Below are 19,908 nucleotides of genomic sequence, written 5' to 3'. Positions count from 1 at the left end.
CATTTCATAACGCTTTGCAACGTTACGCCTAGATATCTAATCGACGTGCTGTATTCGAAAATTCCACGATTGCTTTTCCTTCTCATCTGCATTACCTTACTTTTTAGTACATTAGAACAAGCTGCTATTTATCACACCAACCTAGAAATTTTGTCTAAGTAATCTTGTATCCTCCTGAAGTCATTCAACGAAGACATCGTCTCGTACACTACAGCATCATCGGCGATCAGCCACAGATACCTGCTCCCGTTGTCTGTCGGATCATTTGTGGATGCGGAGAATAAGAGTGGCCATATCGCGCTATCTTGGCGCACTCCTGTCGATACACTTGCCTCTGATGAGCATTCGCCGTCGAGGAGGCACACCCTAAAAGCTACCTCGCATTTATTTTGTTTTATTGAGTTAATATACAAAAGTAGTGAAGGCAGCAGAGGATCTAGTAGGTAAAAAGACGAGGGCTAGAAGAAATTCTTGGGTAACAGAAGAAAAATTGAATTTAATTGATGAAAGGAGAAAATATAAAAATGCAGTAAATGAAGCAGGCAAAAAGGAATACAAACGTCTCAAAAATGAGATCGACAGGAAGTGCAAAATGGCTAAGCAGGGATGGCTAGAGGACAAATGTAAGGATGTAGAGGCTTCTCTCACTAGGGGTAAGATAGATACTGCCTACAGGAAAATTAGAGAGACCTTTGGAGAAAGGAGAACCACTTGTATGAATATCAAGAGCTCAGATGGAAACCCAGTTCTAAGCAAAGAACGGAAAGCAGAAAGGTGGAAGGAGTATATAGAGGGTCTATACAAGGGCGATGTACTTGAGGACAATATTATGGAAATGGAAGAGGATGTGGATGAAGATGAAATGGGAGATACGATACTGCGTGAAGAGTTTGACAGAGCACTGAAAGACCTGACTCGAAACAAGGCCCCGGGAGTAGACAACATTCCATTAGAACTACTGGCGGTCTTGGGAGAGCCAGTCCTGACAAAACTCTACCATCTGGTGAGCAAGATGTATGAGACAGGCGATATACCCTCAGACTTCAAGAAGAATATAATAATTCCAATCCCAAAGAAAGCAGGTGTCGACAGATGTGAAAATTACCGAACTATCAGTTTAATAAGTCACGAATGCAAAATACTAACGCGAATTCTTTACAGACCAATGGAAAAACCGGTAGAAACCGACCTCGGGGTTCAAATGGTTCAAATGGCTCTGAGCACTATGGGACTTAACATCTATGGTCATCAGTCCCCTAGAACTTAGAACTACTTAAACCTAGCTAACCTAAGGACAGCACACAACACCCAGCCATCACGAGGCAGAGAAAATCCCTGACCCCGCCGGGAATCGAACCCTGGAACCCGGGCGTGGGAAGCGAGAACGCTACCGCACGACCACGAGATGCGGGCCCGACCTCGGGGAAGATCAGTTTGGATTCCGTAGAAATATCGGAACACATGAGGCAATACTGACCCTACGACTTATCTTAGAAGCTAGATTAAGGAAAGGCAAACCTACGTTTCTAGCATTTGTAGACTTAGAGACAGCTTTTGACAATGTTGACTGGAATACTCTCTTTCGAATTCTAAAGGTGGCAGGGGTAAAATACAGGGAGTGAAAGGCTATTTACAATTTGTACAGAAACCAGATGGCAGTTATAAGAGTCGAGGGACATGAAAGGGGAGCAGTGGTTGGGAAGGGAGTGAGACAGGGTTGTAGCCTCTCACCGATGTTATTCAATCTGTATATTGAGCAAGCAGTAAAGGAAACAAAAGAAAAATTTGGATTAGGTATTAAAATCCATGGAGAAGAAATAAAAACATTGAGGTTCGCCGATGACATCGTAATTCTGTCAGAGACAGCAAAGGACTTGGAAGTGATGCTGAGGGAATTAGATTAGGAAATGAGACACTTAAAGTAGTAAAAGAGTTTTGCTATTTGGGGAGCAAAATAACTGATGATGGTCGAAGTAGAGAGGATATCAAATGTAGACTGGCAATGGCAAGGATAGCGTTTCTGAAGAAGAGAAATTTGTTAACATTGAGTATAGATTTAAGTGTCAGGAAGTCGTTTCTGAAAGTATTCGTATGGAGTGTAGCCATGTATGGAAGTGAAACATGGACGATAAGTAGTTTGGACAAGAAGAGAATAGAAGCTTTCGAAATGTGGTGCTACAGAAGAATGCTGAAGATTAGATTGGTAGATCATATAACTAATGAGGAGGTATTGAATAGGATTGGGGAGAAGAGGAGTTTGTGGCACAACTTGACAAAAAGGAGGGACCGGTTGGTAGGACATGTTCTGAGAGATCAAGGGATCACCAATTTAGTATTGGTGGGCAGCGTGGAGGGTAAACATCGTAGTGGGATACCAAAAGATGAATACACTAAACAGATTCAGAAGGATGTAGGTTGCAGTATGTACTGGGAGATGAAGAAGCTTGCACAGGATAGAGTAACATGGAGAGCTGCATCAAACCTGTTTCAGGACTGAAGACCACAACAACAACCGAAATATGTTGAATTTCTGCCTATCTGTTACTTGTCTGTAACCTTAGCCGCTGTCTCTAATAAGTTCTTCAAGCACTTCCCGGCTGGAATATTTGCTGTAGGTTCTGATATCCGATGCTGACAGTCTCTGCAGGTAAGCAAAAATTTGTCTCGACGTGAAGGGAGAGAGTAACACAGCAGCAGGTATACTATACCACCGAGGGGGTACCAGCATTTATGTTAATGATTTTTACTCGATTCTATTGAGCAAACCGTATCTCCCCTCCATTCACTAACTGGCATTCGAGTTACAGACTTGATGACAAAAACTTGTATATATATATATATAACTAGAGTTACAAACGGGTTGTGGACGTGAAACTAAACTGCTAGGGATAAATTAATGAGAGCCATTCAGATGGCACCGGATTTATAAAGCGTCAATAAATACAGACTAGTTCGAACTCCAATGTATTCATTTTCGTAATATGACGAGGCTAACATTATTGTGTTTCAAAGAGTGCTGGAAATCGTAAGATCGTAGATGTTTCTCTCTCTCTCTTTCTCCCCCCCCCCCCCCCCCCGCCCCTCCCTTTCCAGTGACCGGTGCTTGACATGTTCGTATCATCATAATGTAAAGATAAAGATGTAAAGTACATATTTTCTTTTAAGAACCCAATAACGGTTCTTTATAATCGTTATTTGTTTTCTTCTAGCGTTGTTGGCATTTACTGTCCCTAAAAATTACATTACGTATGTGTAATAATTACGCCTGCCAGTAGGTTGTGTGTTGTAATGCTTCAACTGCATCCACATATATACACACACACACACACACACACACACACACACACACACACACACACGCACACACACACACCATACGAGAGGGCACTTGCCGCTGTGTCAGTTATTAGGACTTCTTGCCCTTCCATTCATATGGAGGGAAGGTGATGCTTAGACGCCTCTGTCTGCCCTGTAATTAGTCTCATTTTGTCTTTGAGATCCCTGTGATAGCAATATCTAGGACACTGTAGTACATTCTCGGATTCATCTATTACTCCTTCTTCTTGAGGCTTTGTCTTCTATTTTGAAGCGACAGCCCGCTCAGTTATTTGTATAAGTTGACTGATCCTAATTGTCAGTCACTGATATTGTAATCGCATGACAGTACGTATATTTCGTTTTCTTGGAGGCCACAAATTTACGTTTCTGAACATTTAAACATAGTTGTCATACACTCCTGGAAATTGAAATAAGAACACCGTGAACTCATTGTCCCAGGAAGGGGAAACTTATTTGACACATTCCTGGGGTCAGATACATCACATGATCACACTGACAGAACCACAGGCACATAGACACAGGCAACAGAGCATGCACAATGTCGGCACTAGTACAGTGTATATCCACCTTTCGCAGCAATGCAGGCTGCTATTCTCCCATGGAGACGATCGTAGAGATGCTGGATGTAGTCCTGTGGAACGGCTTGCCATGCCATTTCCACCTGGCGCCTCAGTTGGACCAGCGTTCGTGCTGGACGTGCAGACCGCGTGAGACGACGCTTCATCCAGTCCCAAACATGCTCAATGGGGGACAGATCCGGAGATCTTGCTGGCCAGGGTAGTTGACTTACACCTTCTAGAGCACGTTGGGTGGCACGGGATACATGCGGACGTGCATTGTCCTGTTGGAACAGCAAGTTCCCTTGCCGGTCTAGGAATGGTAGAACGATGGGTTCGATGACGGTTTGGATGTACCGTGCACTATTCAGTGTCCCCTCGACGATCACCAGTGGTGTACGGCCAGTGTAGGAGATCGCTCCCCACACCATGATGCCGGGTGTTGGCCCTGTGTGCCTCGCTCGTATGCAGTCCTGATTGTGGCGCTCACCTGCACGGCGCCAAACACGCATACGACCATCATTGGCACCGAGGCAGAAGCGACTCTCATCGCTGAAGACGACACGTCTCCATTCGTCCCTCCATTCACGCCTGTCGCGACACCACTGGAGGCGGGCTGCACGATGTTGGGGCGTGAGCGGAAGACGGCCTAACGGTGTGCGGGACCGTAGCCCAGCTTCATGGAGACGGTTGCGAATGGTCCTCGCCGATACCCCAGGAGCAACAGTGTCCCTAATTTGCTGGGAAGTGGCGGTGCGGTCCCCTACGGCACTGCGTAGGATCCTACGGTCTTGGCGTGCATCCGTGCGTCGCTGCGGTCCGGTCCCAGGTCGACGGGCACGTGCACCTTCCGCCGACCACTGGCGACAACATCGATGTACTGTGGAGACCTCACGCCCCACGTGTTGAGCAATTCGGCGGTACGTCCACCCGACCTCCCGCATGCCCACTATACGCCCTCGCTCAAAGTCCGTCAACTGCACATACGGTTCACGTCCACGCTGTCGCGGCATGCTACCAGTGTTAAAGACTGCGATGGAGCTCCGTATGCCACGGCAAACTGGCTGACACTGACGGCGGCAGTGCACAAATGCTGCGCAGCTAGCGCCATTCGACGGCCAACACCGCGGTTCCTGGTGTGTCCGCTGTGCCGTGCGTGTGATCATTGCTTGTACAGCCCTGTCGCAGTGTCCGGAGCAAGTATGGTGGATCTGACACACCGGTGTCAATGTGTTCTTTTTTCCATTTCCAGGACTGTATCTGTACTATTTTGAGATCTTATCAAAATCTGACTAAATAATTATGCACCTTCTGTCAGACATTACTTGAGTATACTTTATTACTCTGCATCACCTGCAACAAGTCTGAGGCTACAACATGAAAAACAAGGGCACATCTGAGTCATATATAGGTTCTGTACTCTCCATCCAATATGCTGCGTCCTCCCTAACAAGAGACCCTCAGTCAAGTCACAGACCTCGTTTGATACTTCACAGGACCGTACTTTCATTAATAAGCTTTCCGGAAGACAAGAAACACTGCATCTTCTTGGCCACCTCGACCCACGGTTTTCAGAATGTCACGTGAAAAAATTGCGCGTTGGGTTTCATGTGGCCAATGTTTTCAAAATCCATGCTGGTTGGCGTGGAGGCTATCCTCCCGTTCTAGATACTTTGCTACGTTCGAGCTCAGAACATGTTCTAAGATTCTACAAAAGGTGGTCAAATGGTTCTGAGCACTATGGGACTTAACATCTATGGTCATCAGTCTCCTAGAAATTAGAACTAGTTAAACCTAACTAACCTAAGGACATCACACAACACCCAGTCATCACGAGGCAGAGAAAATTCCTGGCCCCGCCGGGAATCGAACCCGGGAACCCGGGCGCGGGAAGCAAGAGCGCTACGGCACGACCACTAGCTGCGGACAAAAGGTAGTCAGGTTATTAGAGATTCTCTGCAAGAGATACACTCTGTAAGAGATACGCTCTGATGGGGGACAGATCGTTATATCAAACATAATTTCCGTAACATTAAAGCCGGCCGAGGTGGCCGAGCGTTTCTAGGCGCTACAGTCTGGAGCCCCGCGACCGCTACGGTCGCAGGTTCGAATCCTGCCTCGGGCATGGATGTGTGTGATGTCCTTAGGTTAGTTAGATTTAAGTTCTATGGGACTGATGACCTCAGAAGTCAAGTCCCATAGTGCTCAGAGCCATTTGAACCATTTTTTTTCGTAACATTAAAACTTGCGTCAAGTGTTACGCTGAAGGAAAACGTTACAATGGGACCCCGAATATTGACCTGCTCTCCTGGCGCGCCCTGTGTAAAATAATGACCTGGCAGACGACGTTTCGTAGCTGCCTGGCGATGCGCTATTGTTCGACTGCGCGACTGACCACGAGCCTCTGCTGCCAGGCAGCACTGCCAAAACTCACTGCAGAGCCGTTAAAGGTAGAAGGAGCGTGTGACGTCACACAGATGAAGCTGAAGAATGCTGCAATGAAACACCCTGTCTGATTGACACTGCCGTAGAGGTCGGCGGCTGTGGTGTTGCTTCCCAATATTGGTAACAACTTGAGTGATGAGCTACGAGAACTGTATGGGGCGAATCCTGAGTCGGTTGGAAGTAGCCAATCAGAATGCGCGGATGTAATTTTCTCGGTTCGTAAATATACACTACTGGCCATTAAAACTGCTACACCAAGAAGAAATGCAGATGATAAACGGGTATTGATTGGACAAATATATTATACTAGAACTGACATGTGATTACATTTTCACGCAATTTGGGTGCATAGGTCCTGAGAAATCAGTACCCAGAACAACCACATCTGGCCGTAATAACGGCCTTGATATGCCTGGGCATTGAATCAAATAGAGCTTGAATAGCATGTAGAGGTACAGCTGCCCATGCAGTTTCAACACGATACCGCAGTTCATCAAGAGTAGTGACTGGCGTATTGTGACGAGCCACCAGTGTCACCAGTGACCAGACGTTTTCAATTGGTGAGAGATCTGGAGAATGTACTGGCCTGGGCAGTAGTCGAACATTTTCTGTATCCAGAAAGGCCAGTACAGGACCTGCAACATGCGGTCGTGCATTATCCTGCTGAAATGTAGGGTTTTGCAGGGATCGAATGAAGGGTAGAGACACGGGTCGTAACACATTTGAAATGTAACGTTCGTTGTTCAAAGTGCCGTCAATGCGAACAAGAGGTGACCGAGACGTATAACCAATGGCACACCATACCATCACGCCGGGTGATACGCCAGTATGGCACGCTTCCAATGTGCGTTCACCGCCATGTCGCCAGGATGCGACCACCATGATGCTGTAAACAGAACCTGAATTCATCCGAAAAAATGACGTTTTGCCATTCGTGCACCCAGGTTCGTCGCTGAGTACACCGTCGCAGGCACTCCTGTCTGTGATGCAGCATGAAGGGTAACCGCAGCCACGGTCTCCGAGCTGATAGTCCATGCTGCTGCAAACGTCGTCGAACTGTTCGTGCAGATGGTTGTTGTGTTGCAAACGTCACCATCTGTTGACTCAAGGATCGAGACGTGGCTGCACGATCCGTTACAGCCATGCGGATAAGATGGCTGTCATCTCGACTACTAGTGATACGAGGCCGTTGGGATCCAGCACGGCGTTCCATATTACCCTCCTGAACCCATCGATTCCATATTCCGCTAACAATCATTGGATCTCGACCAACGCGAGCAGCAATGTCGCGGTACGGTAAACCGCAATCGCGATAGGCTACAATCCCACTTTTATCAAAGTCGGAAACGTGATGGTACGCATTTCTCCTCCTTACACGAGGCATCACAACAACGTTTCACCAGGCAACGCCGGGCAACTGCCGTTCGTGTATGAGAAATCGGTTGGAAACTTTCCTCATGTCAGCACATTGTAGGTGTCGCCACTGGCGCCAACCTTGTGTGAATGTTCTGAAAAACTAACCATTTGCATATCACAGCATTTTCTTTCTGTCGGTTAAATTTCACGTCTGTAGCACGTCATCTTCGTGGTGTAGAAATTTTAATGGCCAGTAGTGTAGTTATTTAATCACATCGTCGCAATTTTCGGCAAATTCGAAAATAAGACATACAAGTTGGTTATTGCGATAACACACTTCTGTCTCGGGATATACTACACATCAATCCATTATGGCAAACGTATTTTCGTGCTGAGTATCGTTGGCTTCGTACACTCTCACAGTCCACCTAAACCTAGGCCTCGGGCGCGATAGACCAGACTGTCAGTACATCTAGATATTTGTATTCACCAAATAAATACGAAAGTCAGCAACCAACTCTAAGACTGCTAACGACCATACCAGTAAAAGTTATCGTGGCGGTCTTGGTATCGAAAACAAATATAACCAATTCATATCTGCTGCCAAAAGACATCACTAGATTCTGCGATTCTCGTTGTCTACAGTGTACTACAGCCCACTGCGTTACGAGCGACATCAAGGAACTGTCAACTCTAGCAAGCAGACATCTTAAGTGGACGTTGACAAAAGTGTGAACTGGACCGGGACTCTAACCTCGCCCTTTTCCTTTCGCTGCCAAGTGCTGGCACACTACTGGTGGTCGAATATCATTCTGAACTGCGGTTCGTCAGTGCAGAAGTTCCCTTATAAAACCCTCATTCTGTCGATTGTTGGACTTCTTTGTTGGAAAAAGGACGCCAACGATGTGGAAACAACAGGAAAGATAGCCAAGATTCAAAAGAATGCTACACGAAAAAGGCTCAATAGTCAAGAAACTCTAGTGACAGACATTTCAAGAACGACGCTACTAAACAATGTTACATCACTAAATATTCAGAGACTTGTTACCCAAAAACCATAGAAAATCTGCCTCACACAGGCTGCCATTCTAAGAGCGTACAGTCCCCAACATAAGAAATCACCAAATGAAGCAAATAAACGGGAATACAGATGCTTGCGATATGAGATAGGTAGAGAGGCCAAAATGGCTAAGGAGGATTAGGTAGAGGACAATGCAACGCTGCAGAAGCAGGGAAAAAGATAGGACACTTAGAGAGAGAGAGCCAAATGTATGAATATCAAGAACTCAGATATCAATCCTAATCAAATACAGAAAGCTGAAAGGGAGAGATTCAATGACTGCTAGCAGAATATGGAATCGTTGGGTTCAGGAGGGTAATACGGAACGCCGTGCTGGATCCCAACGGCCTCGTATCACTAGCAGTCGAGATGACAGGCATCTTATCCGCATGGCTGTCATGGATCGTACAGCCACGTCTCGATCCATGAGTCAACAGATGGGGACGTTTGCAACACAACAACCATCTGCACGAACAGTTCGACGACGTTTGCAGCAGCATGGACTATCAGCTTGGAGACCGTGGCTGCGTTTACGCTTGACGCTGCATCACAGACAGGAGCGCCTGCGATGGTGTACTCAACGACGAACCTGGGTGCACGAATGGCAAAACGTCATTTTTTCGGATGAATCCAGGTTCTGTTTACAGCATCATGATGGTCGCATCCGTGTTTGGCGACATCGCGGTGAACGCACATTGGAAGCATCTATTCGTCATCGCCATACTGGCGTATCACCCGGCGTGATGGTATGGGATGCCATTGGTTACACGTTTCGGTCACCTCTCAGCATTGACGGCACTTTGGACAGTGGACGTTACTTTTTTATGTGTTACGACCCGTGGTTCTACCCTTCATTCGATCCCTGCAAAACCCTACATTTCAGCAGGATAATGCACGACCGCATGTTGCAGGTCCTGTACGAGCCTTTCTGGATACAGAAAATGTTCGACTGCTGCCCTGGCCAGCACATTCTCCAGATCTCTCACCAGCTGAAAACGTCTGGTCAATGGTGGCCGAGCAACTGGCTCGTCACAATACGCCAGTCACTACTCTTGATGAACTGTGGTATCGTGTTGAAGCTGCATGGGCAGCTACAGCTGTACACGCCATCCAAGCTCTGTTTGACTCAATGACCAGGCGTATCAAGGCCGTTATTACGGCCAGATGTGGTTATTCTGGGTACTGATTTCTCAGGATCTATGCACCCAAATTGCGTGAAAATGTGATCAAATGTCAGTTCTAATAATATATATTTGTCCAATGAATACCCGTTTATGATCTGCATTTCTTCTTGGTGTAGCAATTTTAATGGCCAGTAGTGTAAATCAAATTGAGAACATTGTTATAGAAAGGAAAAAGGAAGTAGATGATTGTTCTCGAATCTCGAAATAAGTCATGGTTACAAATTACTGACACAAATTATTTAAAACGTAATGGAAAAACTGGTAGTTACCAACATCGGAGAAGATCAGTTTGGGTTACAGAACAATGCAGGAGTACGCGAGGCTAGACTAACCCTTCGACTTATTTTAGAAGATAAGCTGAAGAAATGAAAACGTACATACGTATTATTTGCAGATTTACAGAAGGCTTTTGACACCTTTGACTGAATGCGCTATTTGAAATTCAGATGATAGCAGGGATGAAATACAAGTAGCAAAATGTCATACAAACAGCTTGTTCTAAACCCAGACTGCTGTTATAAGAGTCTAACGACATGTAAGGGAAACAGTGATCGAGAAGGGAATGATACGGATTTGTAGTCTATCCTCATTGCTATTAAATGTATACACTGAGCAAGAAGTAACGGAAACCAAAGAAAAATTTCAGGAAGGAATTTGTCGCTGCGTAACACATCTGATGGGAGAGAAGGAACATCGTTGCCCCAGCAGGAAAGGAGGGTTTAGTATGCTCTGTACGCTTGTAACGGCAACACAAGTTATGTATATTGCGCTCAGCAATAACTAGTGTGGAAATCTTATCCTCACGGTGTATCACTGTCCTGCTACCAAGCCTCCGGTACCTCATTTCCCACAAATTAAAGGAATTAAAATTTAGGGACAAGAAAAAAGCTTGGACGTTTGCCGATGTAATCCTGTCAGACAGCAAAGAACTTGCAAGAGCAGTTGAACGGAACCGATGATGTTATGAAAACACATGAACATCAACAATGCTAAAACAATGGTAATGAAATGTAGTAGAATTACTTCGCGTAATGCTGTAAGAAATAATGATGAAATGAAAAATTGAGAGTGCCAGATGAGTTTTGCTATATGGGCAGCAAAATAATTGATACTGGCAGAAAAGAGAGGATTTAAAACGCGGACTGGCTACAGCACGAAAAGACTCTCTCAAAAAGGTGAATTAGCTAACGTCTAATGTAAATATAAATTGTAGGAACTCCTTCCCGAAGCTCTGTGTCTGGAGCGTAGTCCTCTACGCAAGTGAAATGTGAACGACAAGCACATCAGTAAATAAATTTTCGAAACGTGGTGCTATAGAAAAATTCTGAAGGTTAGGCGGGTAGATCCAGTAATTAATGAGGAGAGGACTGAACTGAAATGAGGAAAAAAGAAATTTGTGACACAGACCGACTAAAAGATGAGATCGGTTGATACAACATATCCTGAGACATCAGGAAATCGTAAGTCTGAGAAAGGGGGAAGGGTGAGGGGGGCTGGCGGGTGTATGTAGAGGGAGACGAAGGCTAGAATACAGGAAGCATGCTCAGACGGCTGTAGTTATGCACAGCTGAAGTGGCTTGCACAGATAGACCAGCATGCAGAGCTACACGACACCACTTTCGTGCGGAAGGCAACAACAACAGTACTAAAACACTAGCGCCTCGGAGACTGAAAGAGTAGTTGGTTTAAAGTGAGCGTTTAAAGAAACAGTGCTCTCGGAAAGGAAATTACAACTGCACGTTTTCGTTGAATAATTTTTACGATTTTCGTAAAGGCTGAACGACAATGCTTGGAATCGATTCATTCAACTTTTCGTGATCAGTCGTCTCCAGGAATCTGATCTGCAGAATTTCAGCTCAGTCGTGCTTCTGTAGCGATGAATTTCGCCAAGGGCAAATAAAATCGGTTGTTCTTGGAAAAAAAAAAACAGAACGCTGGGCACTACACGAGTGAAGAGGACGGTCATATTAATTATAGGAAGATAGACGCCTCCTCACACCACCTGAAATGTTCGGGGGAATGCAAAGTCCGTATGCAACATTGCAACACGAGACGAAACTTGGTTACATTCGCACGAACCAGAGATTAAGTAGCAATCAGTTGTTTTGAGCCTTCGAAGATGAACCGCAACCTACAGAAGTTGTTCGTTCGTGAAATACTTCCAAGAGAATGATCGCGTGTTTCTTTGTTTACACTGAACATGTCATCCATTGCTTTACACGATCGAAGAGTAGAGTTACAGCTGTATTGTATAGAACATTTTGTTTGCTGCAAGTCACCGATGGATTCCGGAGATGGCTCTGAGCACTATGGCACTCAACATCGGAGGTCATCAGTCCCCTAGAACTTAGAACTACTTAAACCTAACTAACCTAAAGACATCACACACATCCATGCCCGAGGCAGAATTCGAACCTGCGACCGTAGCGGTTCCAGACTGAAGCGCCTAGAACCGCTCGGCCACACCGGCCGGTGGATTCCGGAGAAACAGCCGGAAACGCTGCATCTCTTCACCGTCTCGCGGCATGTCAAATAATTGTTTCGGGGAAAGAAGCATCGAATTAACATCTCGTTGTCCGTATGTCCCTAAGCTATCACGCAACGACTTCTTTTTGTTTCCTACCGCAAACAAAAAATGCGGAGACGGTGGTTGTTATCACCTAAAGAAGCTATGGCCTTCTTTCAAAGCCACGCTTTTAGCTATCAACATTGGAGTGGAAGAAATGATTCAAAATTTGGTTGGAACGCATTTAAATGTTTTAATGGCGAATCTATTTATTTTTTCATTCATTTATTTACGTTTAATCATTTGCGTGCAGGCGATGTCGCCATGAGTAATGTACACGAGGTTTTATAAAGTATGATTCACACGTTATGAAACACACATACACTATGGTACTGCACATAGAAAAAAAGATACACTCCACAGGGAAACAAAGTACTAACAAACAGGATTATGAGTTCAAAATATCCACGGGTGTGCTGCCGGTCTATAGTGTCCAACGGGCACAATATTTCGGCGATCATACATGTCGCCATCATCAGGTGAACTGACGGACTGAGCTCCTGTGAACGTGCCGGCACGGAGATCCGTACGCTACGGCTGCTCAGGGGGAACTGGGTTCGGTCGCGGCGGCGGCCGATTTAAATACCCTCCGCCCGCGGCGCACTCCCTCCGCCGTCCGCGCCCCGCGCCACGGTCGCGCGGTAGAACAGATTGCGACGGCGTCTGAGATGACGTCGGTGTGATGGCTCTGTCCGCCGTGGTCGTCACAACTATACGTTTGCTCGATTTACTCTTGATTAACCCAATCGCTGGTTCCCAAGCCTTGCTAAGATTATAGCCACAGTCACGGTTTATGAGGTCGTCATTGGTGCGAATTTCGATGGCCTCTCTAACAACGCTGTCCCAGTATCTCGACGTCTGTACCAGAATCCTCGTGCGGTCATACTCCATGGCGTGATTTTCCGACAAACAATGTTCAGCGACCGCCGACTTGCTGGGATACATCAGTCGAGTGTGACTCTGGTGTTCACGGCATCGATCCTCGACGGTACGCATCGTCTGACCAATATACGACTTGCCACGTTGACACGGAATCTGGTACACGCCGGCCTTCCTCAAACCGAGGTCATCTTTGGCGCTCCCCACCAGTGCACGAGTTTTATTTGGAGGACAAAACACAGTTCCGACCTGATGTTTCTTCAGGCACTGCATTTATTCCATACACAGGCGCACTCTCGGGGAAAATCGCCCGCATTCTGAAGAAACACCAGGTCAGACGATGCGTACCGTCGAGGATCGATGCCGTGAACACCAGAGGCACACTCGACTGATGTATCCGAGCAAGTCGGCGGTCGCTGAACATTGTTTGTCGGAAAATCACGCCATGGAGTATGACCGCACGAGGATTCTGGTACAGACGTCGAGATACTGGGACAGCGTTGTTAGAGAGGCCATCGAAATTCGCACCAATGACGACCTCATAAACCGTGACTGCGGCTATAATCTTAGCAAGGCTTGGGAACCAGCGATTGGGTTAATCAAGAGTAAATCTAGCAAACGTATAGTTGTGATGACCACGGCGGACAGAGCCATCACACCGACGTCATCTCAGACGCCGTCGCAATCTGTTCCACCGCGCGACCGTGGCGCGGGGCGCGGACGGCGGAGGGAGCGCGCCGCGGGCGGAGGGTATTTAAATCGGCCGCGCCGAGACCGAACCCAGTTCCCCCTGAGCAGCCATAGCGTACGGATCTCCGTGCCGGCACGTTCACAGGAGCTCAGTCCGTCAGTTCACCTGATGATGGCGACATGTATGATCGCCGAAATATTGTGCCCGTTGGACACTATAGACCGGCAGCACACCCGTGGATATTTTGATTATCAAATACGCCGGGAGAAAAACAAGAATCACAGGATTATGAGTTATTTAGTAAATCAGATCAACTTTTACACAATTGTAAAATTCTGTTATAGTGCAAAACGCTTTAATTTCAGCTATTTTTGGCTCTTATTTCTGAAGATAGTAAGACATGCAGAATGTGCCCGCACAAGTAATGTGTTGAAAAGCTTTATACCTACACTTTCGTAACTGCCCTGTGGTTTTCTTTTCTTTTTTTTTAATTTTAAGTCGAGTTGTAAGTGTGACATACTGTGATAACAAACAGTTGTAATTTTTTTCTATCACGTACGAAAGGCAATTGTATATGAAAATAAACGGGTCGATCAACACCTATAATATTATGAAAAAGGTGTACACCCTACATGATATGTCACATTTGGTAACCCCAAAGATGCTCCTAGTGGCTTCCATCTGTTGATAAAAAAAAAAAAAAAATTCCAGGCTCTTAGAGAATGCAAAATCTTAGATAGCAACGAAAGAGGCATAAGAGGAATTAATCACCAGTTTTTCAGACGCGCGTAATTTTTCGGTAGAAACGTAACTTGTGAAAGCTTTCGAGCTGTATGTGTTTGTGTGGATCTCCCACATTACCTTTTAAGATACAATGAACTATTTCTATGAGAATGATGTTTTTCTTTAATTTTATCTGCAATAAGTTAGGAGGCCGGCCCGGGTGCCAGCAGGGAGTCGGACTTACCGGAGTTCGAGGCGCACGCACTCAGCTGCTTCGCCGCGGTCGCGTCACGACGCGCCGCACAACTAACTGACCACCGGTTCAGCCGGGCAGCTACCGGACGCCGCCGCGGCGCGGCAGCACCTGCTCTTTGACCTTGCCAGCGCCTCGTTTCGTTACGACTACTAATGGTCAAACGAGAAACGACGCTGGCGCACATCCCAGGAGAGGACATAATAGTCTAAACTTTTTTTTTTTACATTTACCAATACCCAAGTTCCTTTGAAGCTTTCTGGAAATAAAGGACGTGTGAAACGTTTAAAATGTAAACGAATTCCAGAAAAAAACAAGCTACACAAACACCAGCCAACTGACCGACCTACGCTGTCATCAAAGTATCCGGACACCCCCAAAAACATACGTTTCTCAGGTGCATTGAGCTGCCACCTACTGCCACGTACCCCATATCAGCGACCTTAGTAGTAAATAAACATCGTTGGAGAACAGAATGGGGCGCTCTGCGGATCTCACGGACTTCGAACGTGGTCAGTTCCTTGGGTGTCACTTGTGTCATACGTCTGTACGCGAGATTTCCACACTCCTAAACATCCCTAGGTCCACTGTTTCCGATGTGATAGTGAAGTGGAAACGTGAAGGGACACGTACAGCACAAAAGCGTACAGGCCGACCTCGTCTCTTGACTGACAGAGACCGCCAACAGTTGAAGAGGGTCGTAATGTGTGATGGGCAGACATCTATCCAGACCATCACACAGGAATTCCAAACTGCATCAGGATCCACTGCAAGTACTATGACTGTCAGTTGGGAGGTCAGAAAACTTGGATTCCATGGTAGAGCGGCTGGTCATAAGCCACACATCGCGCCTGTAAATGCCAAACGACGCCTCGCTTGGTGTAAGGCACGTAAACACTGGACGATTGAACAGTGGAGAAACGTTTGTGGAGTGACGAATCATTGTACACAATGTGGCGATTCGATGGCAGGGTGTGGGTATGGAGAATGCATGGTGAACGTCAATTGCCAGCATGTGTAGTGCCAACAGTAAAATTCGGAGGCGGTGGTGTTATGGTGTGGTCTTATTATGAGGGCTAGAGACACACATAAACAAATGTTTATACGAAAAAATTCGACATTTCGAGTTGTTGGGTAAATACGCGATCGATAGAGTTACTCTCGAAGATGTGATCCTCACCATTTCATGAACAGCACTGAGTCGTAAGGTGCGAGTGCACAGATGCTTATTGCATAGGAGGTAGACGTACTCCTGACAGTCTAGATGTGAACGCCACAATGAAATATGCTTTGTGTACCGTGATTAGCAGAGTTCAAATCTGCATCACGTCTTCAGTGGAGAGAATGGAACGTCGATCCTCGCAGATATCAATCCGTTCATCAGTGGGACAGAACTCTTCGGGAAACGGGAAGATGCTGGAAAACATCATAAAAAGCATGTGAATTAAGAAACTGTGGAACATGTGTGTGAAGCATTCGCTAGAAGCCTATGACAGTCCATTAGACGAGCTAGCTCCCCATTTGGTAGTCCACGACACTATGCACTAATGTCTCCGGTTGTATGCTCCGAACTCCAGCTTTTGCATCACATTAAGACTGTGGATCACCGTAGACAATGTGATGTTTGTTTGAAAATATACATTACATAGACAATGTATATGTTGGCGAGCTTCTCAGCGACGCGACAGTAGCACCTGAAGATGGCGGGCAGTTGTCTCGCTGAAATATTGTGCGGTTTTTACAATATTATCCGGCGTAATTCCCAGGAACCTATCAAGCACATGTTGTGATTGTTCCATTTTTGTTGTGCAATATACAGTGACAGGGCACTCTTATCATGTCATGCTGGCGAATTATTCAGTTTCACAGATGCCTCCTGGTGTCTTTTTCCAGCATGGGGGTGTCCCAAGCCACTATTGTGGGATTTACTGAGCGATGTATCAGAAGTGGGGTTCCCACTGCCTGGCCCCCTCGAATACTCGATCTGACACTGCTGGCCTCTGCTGGATTTCAGTGGAGGGGGGTTTATCGAGGACATAGTTTACAGAACAAAGGTTAGCGATCTGGTGGATTTGAGGCAACGGATCTTCGCCACAGTAGATGCCATGACACCTGTTATGCTTATGAACATGTGGCGAGAGGTGGAGTACCGTTTCGATATCTGTTCTGGCGCTAGGAACTTGCTTATTCTGTATAAGAAATATTAGTAAATAATAATAGTGATGCTGTCACTGTTTGTTGGTAATATTTACTGACAAAATGCAACCTAACGCTAGGTTGAGTACATACGGCTATCCTGTATGGCCGTTTTTTAGTACGACTTAAAAAAAGTGAGAGATTATTAATTGATCACCGATGAGTCGGTTTTCGATTGTATTCAGGAGACGTACGGATTGATTGCGCGAAGGGGTTTTCTTAACTGATCTTTTGACCCGGATTGCCTTCACGCAATCAGAATCTTCAATGAAAATACCTAAAGGACCTATTTGAATATGAAAATGGAAATTAAAGCAAATTAGTGGAATTTCGCAAGAAAAAGATTATCAGACCGGAAGTTGAACACATTAGTGGTCTCCCAAATACAATCGAGACACCGCAATAAAGAGCGAACCTGTAACAAAGCTCACATACAATTTGAACATCATTTTTGGTTAGTGAAAGAAAAGAATAAGAAGAAAATTACTGCATCGTAAAATATTAATATATTTTGAACAAATTGGCTTTAAACTTCTAGACATTGACAAATACACAATAAATACATGAGTTACATCTGATATTTCTTTTGTACATGGCGCAGTCAAATAATGGCTGCTCTGTCAGTCCGTTCCTTCTTAAAATTAAATGTCTTTGCGTACGCGTAAATACATTATATCTTTTCCCGAGTAACCGAAACGTTTGTTCGTCGTTTCACATAATTTTCACACAAAATAAAAATACAACTTGTAGCAATGCTATGTAGTACGTCTTAACATGTCGGCGACTGAAAGTACAAAGGATAATGAAGTCTCTAGAATATTTCTTAACAAAAGATAGATTGTTCTTTCTTCTGTTTCGCAGCTTCTTGCTATCAAGCGCTGCGGCAATAATTTTAAACATCTGCGCCCAGCGGGTCATAGTGTTTATTTGGAGTATTTAAACGCTGGACGCGCGTCGTGGTATAGGCGCACATTAAAAAAAAACATTTCGTCTCTTTACTCTCGCGCTGTGATGCTTAGCATCTTTACGAACTACAGCTCGTTGGCTGTCCTTTTCTTTTATGACAAATATCTCATATGCAAAGTATCTGAAATCCAATAATATTACACTGTCGAGCAACAAACGGTGCCCACACTGAACTCTACCAACATGCATAGGAATGTTTCAGCTTCTGTTTATAATTTTGGACACACAAAGTTATCGACCTTACCAGATACGAAATATAAACAAATGTTTTTGTATATCTCTAGCCTGCACATCCTGTGTTTCAATAGTGGGACAAACTTCATTTCAGTGCATTTTCTTAGTGTGGGCGACCTAAATTCAGTAACAAAGAATGCGAGGTGCCGGTGTGGAGAAGAGTTTGTACCTCTTTCATTCAGATGACTCTTGCATGAGAACGAGACATGCACTCGCCCCCCCTCCTGATCTATGAGGTTCGAATGGCTCTGAGCACTATGCGACTTAACTTCTGAAGTCATCAGTCGCCTAGAACTTAGAACTAATTAAACCTAAGTAACCTAAGGACATCACACACATTCATGCCCGAGGCAGGATTCGAACCTGCGACCGTGGCGGTAGCTCGGTTCCAGACTGTAGCGCCTAGAACCGCACGGCCACTCCGGCCGACCGTTATCTATCAGCTAATTAATTATGAGCACAACTGTAACGGAAGGAAATGATGGTGGACCCTGATAGTTAGTAAAATAAGAAGTGCACACTCACAATAATTTAACAAAAATCGTAATCTACTCAAAAAAGAGATCTTTATCGTAATAAACAACAGGAAATGGGATTCTGCCTATATCTACGAAATGATATCTAAGTTGACCAATCGTGCCTCTGCTATTGAGCTGAGGGCGCTGAACTTGCCGTTTGACAGGCTACGAAAACAACCTGCTTAGACCACCGGCCATCATGTGCCAGACAGTCACACCCAGCAGGGCACGGTCCACAAGTTTTCTCCAAATCAAGAGGACAATGCAGTCAGTCGGTGCCAGGAATCTACGTTCCGGACGCGCCGGAGCGGTAAACACATAAACTGCGGCGACACTCAGACGCCTAGCAGGTCGTTTCGCCCTGCATACAACAGGCGAAACTCGACCGACGTCAGTCATTCCGCCAGGCGCTTAAGCTTATTGTATGAACCCCTCACAATTCAGGGAATTGCAGCCTCCAACCGGAAACGCAGAGTGCCGCGTCCTCTCATGCCCACCTCGTACAGGCCACCCAGGGAAGTAAAACAACATGCTTAGGAATCGAGTGAAAAGTATTTTTTGAGCTGTCAGTACAAATACTCTCATTACAATAACCTTATTCGGCCTGTTACTACTGTGCAATGACATAGAACATTAATAAAATTGATGAAAATGAGAGGCGACATGCGAAAGAGGGCACGGAACCTCTCAACCTATTATTCTCCTTTGATTGACTGGTCCTTAACCTGTTGTTCTGTGAGGTGGATTATGACCCCCAGGGCATAATCCTTCATTTTGATTGACAGGTGCTTAACCTATTATTCCCCCACCCATTGCCTTCCCCCTCCTTCTCCCCTGTGCATCGCTGGTACACTTTCAGGCCTGAGTTACTCGAATAGCCCCCTCTCGCGCTATCAATTTCATTGACAACTTAATTAAGTTCAGCACTTAATCAACCCTCA

The 19,908-nt window shown here is 45.6% G+C and overlaps 1 protein-coding gene across 2 annotated transcripts in view; it reads right to left on the bottom strand.

Annotated features, from left to right (window-relative positions):
• Positions 1 to 15,098, bottom strand: part of LOC126100530 (carbohydrate sulfotransferase 8-like) — a 104,583-nt gene extending 89,485 nt beyond the window's left edge. For both annotated transcript variants that reach the window (XM_049911144.1, XM_049911145.1), the window contains exon 1: positions 15,045 to 15,098. The gene's annotated coding sequence lies outside the window, so the exon portion shown is untranslated. The remainder of the gene's footprint in view (positions 1 to 15,044) is intronic.
• Between the last annotated feature and the right edge of the window lie 4,810 nt (positions 15,099 to 19,908).

This window comes from Schistocerca cancellata, chromosome 9, assembly GCF_023864275.1.
Source record: "Schistocerca cancellata isolate TAMUIC-IGC-003103 chromosome 9, iqSchCanc2.1, whole genome shotgun sequence".
Classification (NCBI taxonomy): domain Eukaryota; kingdom Metazoa; phylum Arthropoda; class Insecta; order Orthoptera; family Acrididae; genus Schistocerca; species Schistocerca cancellata.
The sequence above is the reverse complement of the archived record's forward strand: the minus strand, read 5'-3'. Positions and strand labels throughout refer to the sequence as shown.